The sequence below is a fragment of the Manacus candei genome, unplaced genomic scaffold, assembly GCF_025592945.1.
Source record: "Manacus candei isolate 608988 ecotype Guabito, Panama unplaced genomic scaffold, ASM2559294v1 h1tg000029l, whole genome shotgun sequence".
NCBI classification, from domain to species: Eukaryota; Metazoa; Chordata; class Aves; order Passeriformes; family Pipridae; genus Manacus; species Manacus candei.
Genome location: NW_026138077.1, coordinates 1,809,029 through 1,821,742, shown reverse-complemented (window position 1 = coordinate 1,821,742; position 12,714 = coordinate 1,809,029).

The following is a 12,714-nucleotide window of genomic DNA, read 5'->3' as shown; positions in this document are numbered from 1 at the left end:
CCTGTGGTGGTGGAGATGTCTCACCCGAGCCCCTCTTGAGCCACGACTACATTTCAGGCCACTCACCCAACATGACAAGAGCAATCCTGTCCCCTCCACTGCAGTGACTCAGAAGGACAAGTTCTTAAGATATTATGTCCCAGGACTGGGGCCAAGAGGGTTCAGACACCGCCTGTTGTGTCCGTTCTCAGCTGGAAATCTCCTAAATAAGTTGATTCAAACCACCAACAAATCCCGTTCAGATAATGCACATTTCATGGTAGTTTCCAGTGTTTCAGCCTACAGGAGGATATAAAAAACTCCTTTTGTTATAATATAGCCTCCTTGGCAGCCTGTAACTCAGTGGGAAAGGCTTTGGATTCCTGGAGGAGCGCACTGTGTCAGCGATTTTTGGGGATTTCAGGGAGCAGGAGGCCTCACTGGGGAAAAAAAAGGAAAGACCGAGGCAAACTCTGCTCTCTTTTTCAGATGAATCACTGGAAATGAGGTTGGAGATAAAAGGCTGAGAGTCAGGGGTGTGAGAAATGTTCTTGTCTTGGCAAATCCGGTGGGAAGTGGGAGCACTGGGTGTTTCATTTCCAAATGGAAATCCCAGGGAGTGAAGGTTCCCTTGTCATATTTAATTTCAAAATATTGCCATAGTGAATATTCAAGGGAGCTGAGGCTTCCATGCTCACTTCTCCCAGGATTTTTGGCACCTTAGCAAGGTGGTGGCAAAGGGACCTTCCATCCCTGAGTGGGGACACCCCGACAGGAGATTCCTGGTTGCTCCCAGCACTTAGGATACTTTGGAGGCTTCTCTGGTCTCCTCCTGTCTGCTAAACACACACAGAGTTGTCCTCAGCCAGGATTTCTTCCATCCAGGGGTTTTCCATTCTCCGTTTTCCTGAAGAACATTTGGGGTTTTGGTTGGGATTTTTTCTAAATGCAGCCGATCCAACCCAACAGAACGTTCAATGATGCTTAGGTTTTCCAGGGAATTTAATTCCCTTCACCCAACTGGCTCTTTTTGCACCTTTTTTTTCCCTGAAAGTGATCTGCTTTCCTTAGAAATTTGAGATCATCTTGAAAAATACCTCCAAAGGTGATGGGAGGAGGTAAAATTTTTTCAAATATAAAACTTCCCTTGCAAGTTTAGAATTTTCACTGAAAATCTAATCCTCACAAATGATGGATTTGGGACAGAAAATTTTGACTGGGTTTTTTTCTTTTCTTTCCTTTCTCTTTCTCTCTTTCTGTTTCCTTTTCTTATTTATTTTCTCTTTTTTCTTAGTGTTTTTTTTTTTTTTTTTTAGGTTTTAAATTGTAAACCCACACAGAAGCTCTGCCTTATTTCCTCTGACCACTTTCATAAAGAAAATAGAGAATTCATGTAGCCAGGCATGAAAACAGCACTGCATCCTTTTTTCTAAGGATTTTAAATTGAATGGCTTAAATTTTAATACCTCAAAGGAGAAAATTAAAAATACAACGACAGAATGTTTCTTCCTCTTCCTTCTTTTACCCTGTGCTGATCTGCACAGAAAAGGGGTCTTCTCAGGCCGAGGCTGGTTGACAGGTGTTGTGAGGGTCCACCAGAGAAAATATTGCAAAATAGGAAAACTTTAATGAAAGTTGAATCTGGTAATGGTCTATTTTTAATGTCCTTTGTGCTTTTCCTTGTACCTGCGGCTTGTAGGGTGGTGAACCTTGGCTGATGTTCTGAGATGTGTCCGTGTGATGCTTGTAAGTGGGAAAGGGGCAGGTGATGCCTGCTCTGAATATCAAATTGAAAAGAAACTTGAAATGACATTAAAAGGTGGAAGAAGATGATTTTAGGATGGGCCTTCCCAGCTCTTCTCAGGGAAGTTCTGCAAACCCCTAAACTCCTCGGGCAAGTGCCCTTCCAAGTTGTTTTGGCTGCGATATTAAAAACGAAAGAGAAAGATCCTCCAAAATATTTCTTTGCAATAAAGGGCCTTCTGTCAACAACAACAACAACAACAAGACAATTCAAAGGAATATTTCAGGCAGCTGCTTTTAATTAACTCACGTGATTGGCCAGGGGAAGAATTAAATTAGAGCTAGTTGGTTTTATTCTGGGTCCAGTTTACCTACGGGCCAACGATGGGAAGAGGCAAAGCCTCCGTGGAGGGTCCCGGGGCGTCCTGGAGGCTTGGCAAATCTCCCCCCAGCTCCCAGCATCTTCCAGCTGCTCTCACTGGTGATTTGAAATCTCGGTTTATCACCTCCATATCTTGAGCCCAGTATTTTCTCCATGCATTCACTTTTAATCTTCAGCTGGGTCTTTGGGCTGCCTGGCACAGAGGCTTTACAGCCCCACCGTGAGCGCTTTTTTGGGGGAGATAATTACCCGAGTTCAAAGTGCCCTCAGCCAATAGTATTTTGGGATTCATGCAAGCTGTTTCATAATGCTGTTTTGAACCCTGTTGGTGGCATAATTAGGATTTAATTAAATACAGGAATAGAAACATGTTGTTCATTTGACCATCTGGGAGTCAATGACTACAGTGGGTTCCGAAGTTTCTCCGCTCCATGCTGGTAGTGAGTGTTTCATATTATTTTCCATCTCCCCAACCATCCTTGCACGTTTTTTTCAGAGCCAAAGCAGATATTCTGATCCTGAGGGGATGATCATCCGTTTCTGCTGCTTTTAGGGATCGACTGTAGTGCACAAAGTCAAACCTCCAGTGCAGCAAGAGCTGCCGAGACACCAGGGAACGAGGAGGCCAAAGGGAAGATCTCTTAACCCAAAGATAAAAAGAATCAAGGGGTGAAGCTTTTGTCCTCTGTATTTTTTTTGATGGTGAAATGTCCAAACCAGCAGCACCCAGGCTCCCATAATAATATTACTATTAATATTAAGAATAATAGTAATAACACTGCTCATTGTATTTTTCTCAGTGTCTTCCTACCGAGACCCCGGGGAACGAGGAGGCCAAAGGAAAGATCTCTTAACCCAAAGATAAAAGGAAACAAGGGGTGAATGTTTTGTCCCCTGCTTTTTTTTTTTTTTTTGTGGTTAAATGTCCAAACCAGCAGCACCCAGGCTCCCATAATAATATAAATAATATTAATAATAATGATATTATTAACAATAACACAGGCCATTGTATTTTTCTCAGTGCCTTCCTACAGCACCTGGCACGAGGCAGCCCAAGCCAAGCCCCCAAAATGCCCCTCGGGGCCCCAGCGTGGCTTCTACTCAAAGCAGAGCTCCAAAAACGTTGAGCTGACGTGCCCAAACTGGGCATTTTTCAGTTTGACACAAACAACTTGTGAGTTGGTGTTGAGAATAAGTTAAATCGAAGGGGAAAGGGTGGGGCCTTCCCTAATTAAAACTGGGTTTATTTCGGAAGCTTTAGAAGGGAAATATTTGGATTTCAACAGGATATTGTGAGGCGAAATTTGGTTAAGTGTTGTGTTTATAAATAGTGTAAAATTCACCCCAAGCCAAAACTGAAAGGTTTTGTTTCAGATACAATGAAATGTCGTGTTTGATCTGAACTGTTCTTTTCCTACTGTTTTCTGGCTGAAGGAATAAAGGGGAAAAAAAGAAATTTGAGTTAACTCAAGCAATATTTACCATTTCTTGGATTTTTTCCTTGGGAAGAAAGAATTGGGGTCAGTACCAAACCCCACAACAAACGCTTTACAAAGCTCTTGCTGAAGCACCTATGAGAGCACAGGAGAATTTTGTTGATTCCCTGTTTTACACTCTGCTGAACTAAACAACATTTTCTTTGGTTACAACACAGCTTTTAAAAATCAGAATTTTAATCCATTCAACTAATTACTTTTTCTATATTTTATTTAATTCTTATTTTCGCTCACTTTTGGGTTTTCTGCTTTGGGGCCCCTGTGAGGGTGACCTATTAGATTAGGGACTGTAGAAGGATGCTTTCAAAAATTTTTAAAAAAGTCTTAAAAAAGGAACATTTTCTGGAATGGGGGAGGGAAATAAGTGGGAAAAATATTAGTGGGTTATTTGAGCCTCAGCAGGGGCAGATTCATGTCCTTTCACTGGGATAGTCATAATAGAGAGGTTTGTTTTGATGCTTTATGGGGGTGGAAAGGACATGACTCTTCTCTGACTCTTAATTTATCTTAATTTATCTCAGTTCCATGAATTTTCAGAGCTCCAGAAATTACTGTTCCTTGCCACATTCTTTCACTGATTCCAGCTCCTTGCTGAATTGGAGCTGGGGAGTGATCCCGGTGTTTCAAAGGACAGTTTGGTCCCCACCATCATCAAGTGGCGACAGCAGCCCTGTGATCCCAACTTCCAAATCAATCCGACTCTTCTCTTGATGGAATATTCTCCAAACATCTCTTTGGCTCTCCCTGCCCTTATCACCATCCACGATGCATTGGGGATGGCTCGTGGCTTCCAGGGCCTCAGTAGTTTTTGGGAGAGCATTGTGGGGTGTTCCAGGGAGCTGTGGGAAGGCGGGTAATTTGCTCTTGAGACTCAACGACACGACTGGATCAACAAGGAGTTGGGTTTAGTCTTACAGATAATCTCATCCCCTGTTTTACCAGGGTTTGGAAGCCCCTGCTGGGCCTGGTGGAAAGCCTTGAGCTTTGCCAGGTGTCAGGACAGCAGGAGTTTGCAAACGTTTCACAATCCGTCTCTGCTCCTGTTGGAATCACTGCTTTGGAAAACTCCTGCTTTTGTTCCAACGAACACCCTAAAAACGAGCGGAAAAAAACCATTTTGCCCCCCTGGAGTCACACCGGGGGATTGCTGTGCAGCTGATGGGTGGTGGGTGGCATGTCCCCTGTGGATGGACTCGAGTCCAGAAGCTCTGACCCTCCCACCCCCGCTCCAAAGCGCCCCAGGAAGGAGCAAACCTCGGCGACACGAGGTTCCACCTCACAGGCACCTCCGATCCTTTTCCAGGGGCAGGTGTAGAAACTGATGGTGCTGGAATTTATCGCCAGCGATCAGCCTGTCATTTGAATATGATTTGAATTTTGAGCAGGTTTTTATTTAAAAAATTAAATCAGAACCCACGCAGGGCATGGATTTTCTTCTCCTCAAAGCCGAGCTTGGCCACGTCCCGTTCTTGCCTTGAGTGTCTTTGTCCCCCACACAACAGATTTACAACGAAAAATCCTCGCCTGGGAGACAGAATTTCCTCAGGGAAGATTTGCTTTTGGACAGATGGGGTTAAAAATCACCTTTTTGTCTGTCTGAGCAGATGAGCTTCCAGGGCCTGACTTCCATAGGCAAGGCAAGAAATGACGAGAGGTTGAAACAGGACCCGCGTTTCTGCCTCCTTCAATTTTTTGTCCTCTCCCTGTTGCTCTTAAAATGGTCACTTTTAAAGACTTATTTATTTTTTTCAACAAAACTAAATTTTCTATGGAAAAAAAGTGCTTTTTAGTTTTGGGGTTTTTTCCCCCCCCCCGGATTTTCAGTCCAAAATCGGGGCCATGAAATCAGAAAACACTGTTAGTTGTAAACAAAACTAAACTCAAGGTTTTATGAAGCGCTTTTAGCGTGGTGGAAAATCAGAGTTTGGCTTCTGAAAATCCAGAGATTGGGTAGGAGAAAGTCACATTTATTTTTGGGATGGGTGCCTCCAGCTTCATTTCTTAGAACTAGAATTAGAAATCTAACTAGACTTCAAATTAGACATAGAATTATGATTAGAATTTTGATTAGACTTGGAAATGGAATTATAATTACACTTGGATTTAGAATTCCAATTAGAATTCGGATTAAAGTTCTTGTAAGACTTGGACATAGAATTATAATTATACTTGGATTTAGAATTAAAATTCAAATTAGATTTAGAATTCTGATTAGACTTTGACATAGAGTTATAATTACATCTGGACTTAGAATTCTAATTAGACATGGAATTCTGATTAGACTTGGACTTAGAATTATAATTATACCTGGACATAGAATTAGAATTCTAATTAAACTGAGAATTCTGATTAGATTTGGATATAGAATTATAATTACACCTGGACTTAGAATTAGAATTCTGATTAGACTTAGAATTCTGACTAGACTTGGACACAGAATTATAATTAGACTTGGACACAGAATTATGATTATACCCGGACATAGAACTAGAATTCTAATTAAACTGAGAATTCTGATTAGACTTGGACATAGAATTATAATTACACCTGGACATAGAATTAGAATTTTAACTAGACTTAGAATTCTGATTAGATTTGGATATAGAATTATAATTATACCTGGACTTAGAATTAGAATTCTGATTAGACTTAGAATTCTGACTAGACTTGGACATAGAATTATAATTAGACTTGGACACAGAATTATAATTACACTTAGAATTTGAATTAGAATTCTGATTGGACTTAGATGTCTGATTAGACTTGAACGTAGAATTATAATTATACCTGGACTTGGAATTAAAATTCTACTTAGAATTCTGATTAGCCTGGCACATAGAATCATAATTATAGTTGGACTTGGAATTCTAATTAGACCTAAAATTCTGATTAGACTTCAAACTAACATCCTAAGCAGCCGTTGGAGCAGGAGAGGGGCTCGGCATTTCCCGTGCAAAGGCTGCGCTTTTCGGGCAGGTCGGGGCACTCCTCGAGCTGCAACTTCACCTCTGACCTAGTGAAGGGATGTATTTGAGCCTGGCTTTATTTAGGGTCCCGCTTAATCCCACGCTGAGCGTGGCGGGTGTTAAGCCCCCGTGGGCCGGGGTGGCAGGGACCTGGCTGAGGGTTTGATCCCCAACTCTGCACCACGACACTCCCTGGGCTCGGGGAGCTGCTCCGGGGGAATAAAGCGCTGCCTTATCAGCCAAACGGCCGCGGAACTGGGTAAAGCTCAGTGCTAGGCTTTAATGCTTTCCAGGCTTGTGGTCTCAGCTACCACCGAGCACCTTTTTAACCTGTTTGGACTCTGGTGTTGCTTCTAAAATGCGGGATTTGGGGAGGAATATTTCCTCCTCACGTTTTCTTCCTCCTTGGAGTTTCGGAGTGGGAAGGTCAATGTTTATTTGCACAGGGGTGTTTTCTCTTTCCTTTTTTTTTTTTCTTTTCCTCCAGGTGTTTTTTTGGCACAGCTGTGATGTGCTTTAAAAGAAAAATCAGTCAAAACAGTGCCAAAGGTTTAAAATTCTGCTGGCGTGGCTCTCACGGGGACCCCTCCCCACGGCACCCCCTCTTGTGCCGCTCCCGGGACGAGCTCCCATTTTCCTCTCAACTCCAGCCCGCTGCATTCCAGAAAATTTGCACAAAAAGTGGCTTTATTCTAAGGGAAAGCTGCTCAGTCAGGTACTGCACATCCTGGATCAATAAAGATTCCAATGAACTGGCTTCCCCTTCTCCGGGAGAGCTGGAGGGGTTGTGTGAGACATCCACGGAAGATCCTGAGGGCTGGTTTACGGTGGAGGTAGGAAAGGGAGGAAAGAGTCTTGGCTGTTTGTTGTCTCTGCAAGGAGATGCACAATATGGACACATCCAAACAGCTTTATATCCACGTGCCTGGATTTATCCAGGCTTTTCCTTGCGAATGTGAAACTTCAGGATCGCAGCAAGCCGCGCGTTAAAGCCTTAAGCCCCTAACTCCGCTGATAAGAGCGTTTCCTGTGTTTAGGCACGGCTTAAACGGAGCTTTCCATGTGAAATAAAGGCTTATTTCCCTGGGAAACGAATCCTATGTCATGATAAAGCAAAAGATCCTGTCCCATGTTCAAACAGGCAAAAGTCAGTTCTGGATTCGGGCGTTTTCCGGGCTCAAACAAGCGGGTCCAGCCGCAGGCTTTCCAACCTGGACCTTTGGGACCACCAATCCTTGGGACTGAACCCTGGGTTTACGTCTCCCAAATCATCCTGGCTGAATTCTCGGAGCGGCAGGTGTGTTACTCCAGCTCTCTCCTTTAATTTGGTGCACAATTACATTTGAAAGGGTGTCTTCTAGTGCGAGACGTCAGAAAAGGGCAAAGCGTTAAATATGAGAGAAGAATAAAAGGTGTTTTATTTGGGCTCTTCCTTTCTGGAAAGGTCTTCTCCCAGACAAGTATTTTCTATGTTAAACCCAATTTACGGCACAGAAATCAAACGATGCTCCCCAGCAGCAGAACAAAACAGAATTCCTTTGTGAGCTTCCCAGTAAAATCTCTATTTTTTGAATTTAATGAATTTAATCCTTGTTTGTTTACCTTCTTGATTATATTAACCAGCAAGGTAGTGATTAAAGGCAGGCGTGGAGCTCATGCTAATTATATTTAAACCCCCTGGACCTGGTTCCTTTTAGTCAGAGCTGATTGCAATAAACACACCTGCAGGATTTTACAAGCAGGCTTAGGATGGAAAAGTCAGGACTTAACCCTCTTTGGGGATGGCTTCATCTGAAGTAGGGTTTTTTCCAGCATTCTGGGAGTTGTGGAGTGGAGGCCAATCCTGGAGGGACCGGTCAGGTCTGGATTGAAAATTGGGAATTGATTAAACACTCGAATTAAACTCATCATATCCTATATATTATGAGCAAAGCCTAAATGTGCTTAAATGTGTGTTCATCAATGGCAACTGGCTCTGCAGGACCCATTTTTAGCCTTAGCCTAAACCAGTACAAACCACTGCTCCAGGAGTTTATCCTCAGGAGCTGCTGCCTTAATCTTGGAGCACATAAGTATTCTCCTAGACAAGAAATTCTCCTTCTGCGTGCCGGGTTTAGACTGAAAGTTGGGGGTTTGAAAGAGAAATAATCGTGGCAGAAGTTAATTCACCACGGCAGAGTGGCTTGAGGAGATAACATCTTCTATTCCCGCTCTTTAATTAAACCCACATTTTTATTTGCTATACCTTTTAATTAAAGAGGAACGAGATATTTGCCCTTCTGTGGCATCTGGTTGATTTTACGAAATCTGGGGGTTTGGGGTGGGGTGGGGTTTTTTTTTTTGGTTGTTTTTCTTTTTAGTTGGAGATTCAAAAGCACCGAGCTGCTCCCGCACGGGTTGGGTCGAAGGCAGTTTAGGCAGATTTTTCTCCTCAGCTCTGGAGGCTGAGCCCCAGCCCCGAGATTCCCCTCCGGATTCGAGCTGATCCGCTCGCAAAGCAGGGACTTAAAAAAGGAAAAGCCCTCCCTGCAGCTGTGAACTTGAGCTGGGAATAGGTAGCAAGGTAACTGAAATCAGAAAGGAAGAAAGTGGGGGAGGGGGGGAAATAAATTCAAATAAGGCAAAAATCACTTCCATTGCTGGGCTCAAATTTATTTTTAAAAATATTTTTAACAAGTGGGGATTTTGTGTTCACGTGTCAGTGAGGAATGAAAAGGAATTCCCTGAAGACTTTTTTAACGCCTTTTTTTTTTACCTGCTTCTTCTAGCTTGGAAAAGATCAGTATTTATGTTGTTATGAATTTGATCTCCCTATTTATGCTGAACACCTCTAGAAGGGAGGCTGCTTCCATGGCTAATATGGAATTTTATGAACCCCCTCCAAAGATCAGGGCAGCGAATTTTAACCTCGAAATAACCAGGGCTAAGATCACTGCAGAATGTTATTTTGGTAGGGTGCAATTCTTTTCCCCCACCCCTCCCATTATTTAAGATATCTCGAAAACTGATAATTCCTAATTATTTTTCCTCTCAGCGAAACCTGCAGGGCTTCACCAGCTCCTTCTGCCGAATTAATGTTGCAGTTTTATGGGATTGTTAAGTTGCTATCGATTTTTAACATTATTAATTCCCTGGGAAGGCACCAAGCACGGATTGCTTTCATTTTGCAGAGAGGTTGAGTTTCAGCTCTGGCTCAGAATCCCGTGTTTTCCCGAGGTTTTCCCCCAAGGAGAACTGTTGAGGAGCCACACCGGGAGCGGTTCGCAAAGATGTAAGGAAAATATAAGGTGGAAAAGGAAAACCAAGTTATTGAAAGCCCTTTTTTTTTCCCCTGGTTTTTGTTTGGCTCGGGGATTTCGCACCCCCTGGAAGCAGATCCATCATTCTGCCGGGGCAGGGTAGTGTTTCTGAGCCTGCAATTCCTGTCGGGATGCGGCAGAAATCCTACCCTGTGGTGTCAGGGGGAGAGTCGGATAGTGCCTGTTGGAAATGGACTGATAATATGGAATTACCTTCCTGGAAAAGGGGGATTTAAGAGTCCAGCACATATTCCAAGAGCAGAAAGGAAAACTGAGAAGCTCCTCGCTGGGAGGTGTTGATCCATCCCAACACAGGAGTTTATCCTTCCTGCTAATCTCAGCCTCCTGTCAGCTCAGCCTAATTTAAACACAAACCATGCTTATGTTTAAACATGTGCTTTGTCGCTTTCCTGGGCTGATAAAGTGGGATTAAGGAGCAGAAATGCTGCAAATCAGCCTGTTCAGTGGGCAAAAATCAGGGAAAAAGCTTCTGCTGGCTGAGAAATTCTGCTTTCCTGGCAGGAGCTTGTGTCACCCAAGACACTTAACCATGGTGGTGACTTTTGGGGGATTAGTGTGTGAGGAGGAAACCATGGGATGGAGGAAGTAAGGGAAGTAATAGAAGTGTCTGGTGTGTTTTAGGCAGCATGAGGAGGGGGGTGTTTGCAAGTGGAAAACCTTGGGAATCACGGGGCTGGAATGCAGGTATCTGGATAGCAAGAGAACTTGATGTTTGTTGAAAACCAGGTCTGGGCTTAACTCCCTGGCTGGGTCTAGTGCTATAACATCCAGTAATGGTTGTTCCAGTTCATATAACTTTATTACCCTCTGGAGAACGGTGTAACTGGGAGCTTGGGAATCTCTCCTGCCGCTCGGTGTCAGGGCTGCCGGGATCAGGTTCCCTTCTGAGGAGCTTTGTGGTCATTTAGCAAAAGTGCTTCTTTGGGAATGCCACCTGAAATCCATGACCTGGGAAATGGGGGTTTGATAAGACTCCTCTGTGAGTGTGGCTTGTCACTGGAAAGGCAGGAGAGAGGAAAAGCTGGGAAAACACTGGCTGTGGGGAAAGGCCCAGCAGGCTGATGTCACTTTGTGACTGATAACAACTGCTGTTCTCTGTGGGTGAGGTTTGATCATTCCCTCTTTCCCTACCCCACATTTCCAAGAGAGAGGGAGGCAGTCACACACTCCGAAGAGCCAGACCTGGGATGGCCCTTCCCATTGCTCCATTCCCCCTGTGCACAGCAGTGTCCAACGGGAACGGCTCGGGCTCACATTTTCCATGCTCACTGTCTGCCTCAGCTTGATTATTTTTGGAAAGTGCTTTTGGAGGAGATGGCTTGGCCATCCAGGAGACTGGGATGAGAGGAAGAGGTGTCTCGCTGCAGCAAAGCAGCTTCCAGGAGGAGAGCAGGGTGCAGAGGGAATGCTGGGCTGCTTCCTGAGGCTGTTCAGGATCAGTGGATGCTTTTCCCAGGAGCTTTGTGTGCCAGCTCATGGCATCTTGGCTCCCCTACCCCGATATTTCAGAGCATTCGGGAGCTGCAGAGGGGAGCGTTGTGAGGCTAAATAACATTCCAGGCTCTCTCTGGAGCCCTTGTGTAAACAAGGACATGGAGAGGGGGGCAAAAGATGCATAAAAATGGCTTCAGAAAGATAAACCGCAAGGATTTGGGGTGAAAAGGCATCCAAATCATCGAATTGCAGAGCTGGATGGCTGTGCATACCCTTTATATGTATTTTTTGTGTTCTGTTGCCCATGTTCCCATTTTCCTGAGGCTGAGGCGGGGCAGGGATGCTCGCAGGGATCATCCCTTGCTTTTGGAAGGGCGAGATTTGAATCCTGGACCACGAGAGGGCAGTGCCTGCAGCTGGATTTCCCTCTGCTCCAAGACCCTCCCGGCTCGTCGGCTGGGATTGCCAATCCAAAATAACATTATCTGCTCTTATTCCCGCCCCCTTTCCCCCCCTCTCCTGGCAAGGAACTATTTGGGAGATTGGAATGGCTTTGGCGCTGGAGTTTCCCTGTTCAGATGACTTGAGCAAACAGACTGGGTGGGAGTCATCTAAAATTAGGCATCGTGGTGGTAATTGCACTTCGATCCCACAAAAGGAGCTGATGTGGCCTGGGAGGCTCTTCTTGAGGTCAGGGCTCACTGGTAACCCCTATGGAATATTCTGGGTGCCTCCACGTGGATTTATTGAGGATATACAGCTGGGAAGGGGGAGCACTGTGCTGGATTGTTGGAAGAGGACTTGCACAAGGTTTTTAGGATGCTGAAGTTTCTCTTGAAACCACCCAGCCTGCCTGTTTGCCTCCTTTCCTACCTGTGCAAACCGACTATCCTGCTCCAAGGAGTGTCCATGGGAAGAGTCCAAGGTCCAGCTTTGACCCCAGGGCCGTTCAGGGAACAGGTTCTTTGCTTCCCTCCCAAAGTCTGACCCAGGAGCAAACACCTTCTGCCCTAGATCCCAAGGTCCCGCAGGACAACAGGAGCTAAAACCAAGCCTCAGGCTCTTGCATCAACTCCTGCTGTTTCCCTGGACAAGTTTCCTGGGTGATATCCCAACACAGTGAGAACCCAGCCCCCAGCCCAGGAAATCCTACCCAAAAAAACCATTATTGAGTTTGAAGGTGAAGGAAGGTTGTGATGAAGTGCCTGTAAAATCAACCACACATCAGCTTTTGGGCCAAGAAAGTGGATGTGGAGCCAGGTAATAACCACAAATTGCTGCTGCTTCTGCTTCTCCAGGTGGTCTCATGTGGCCTGAGATTCATTGCAGAAACCTGAAGAGCTGTAGGAGCTGCCACCACCCACCCTCACCCTCCCCAGCCCTGGCTGCCATCC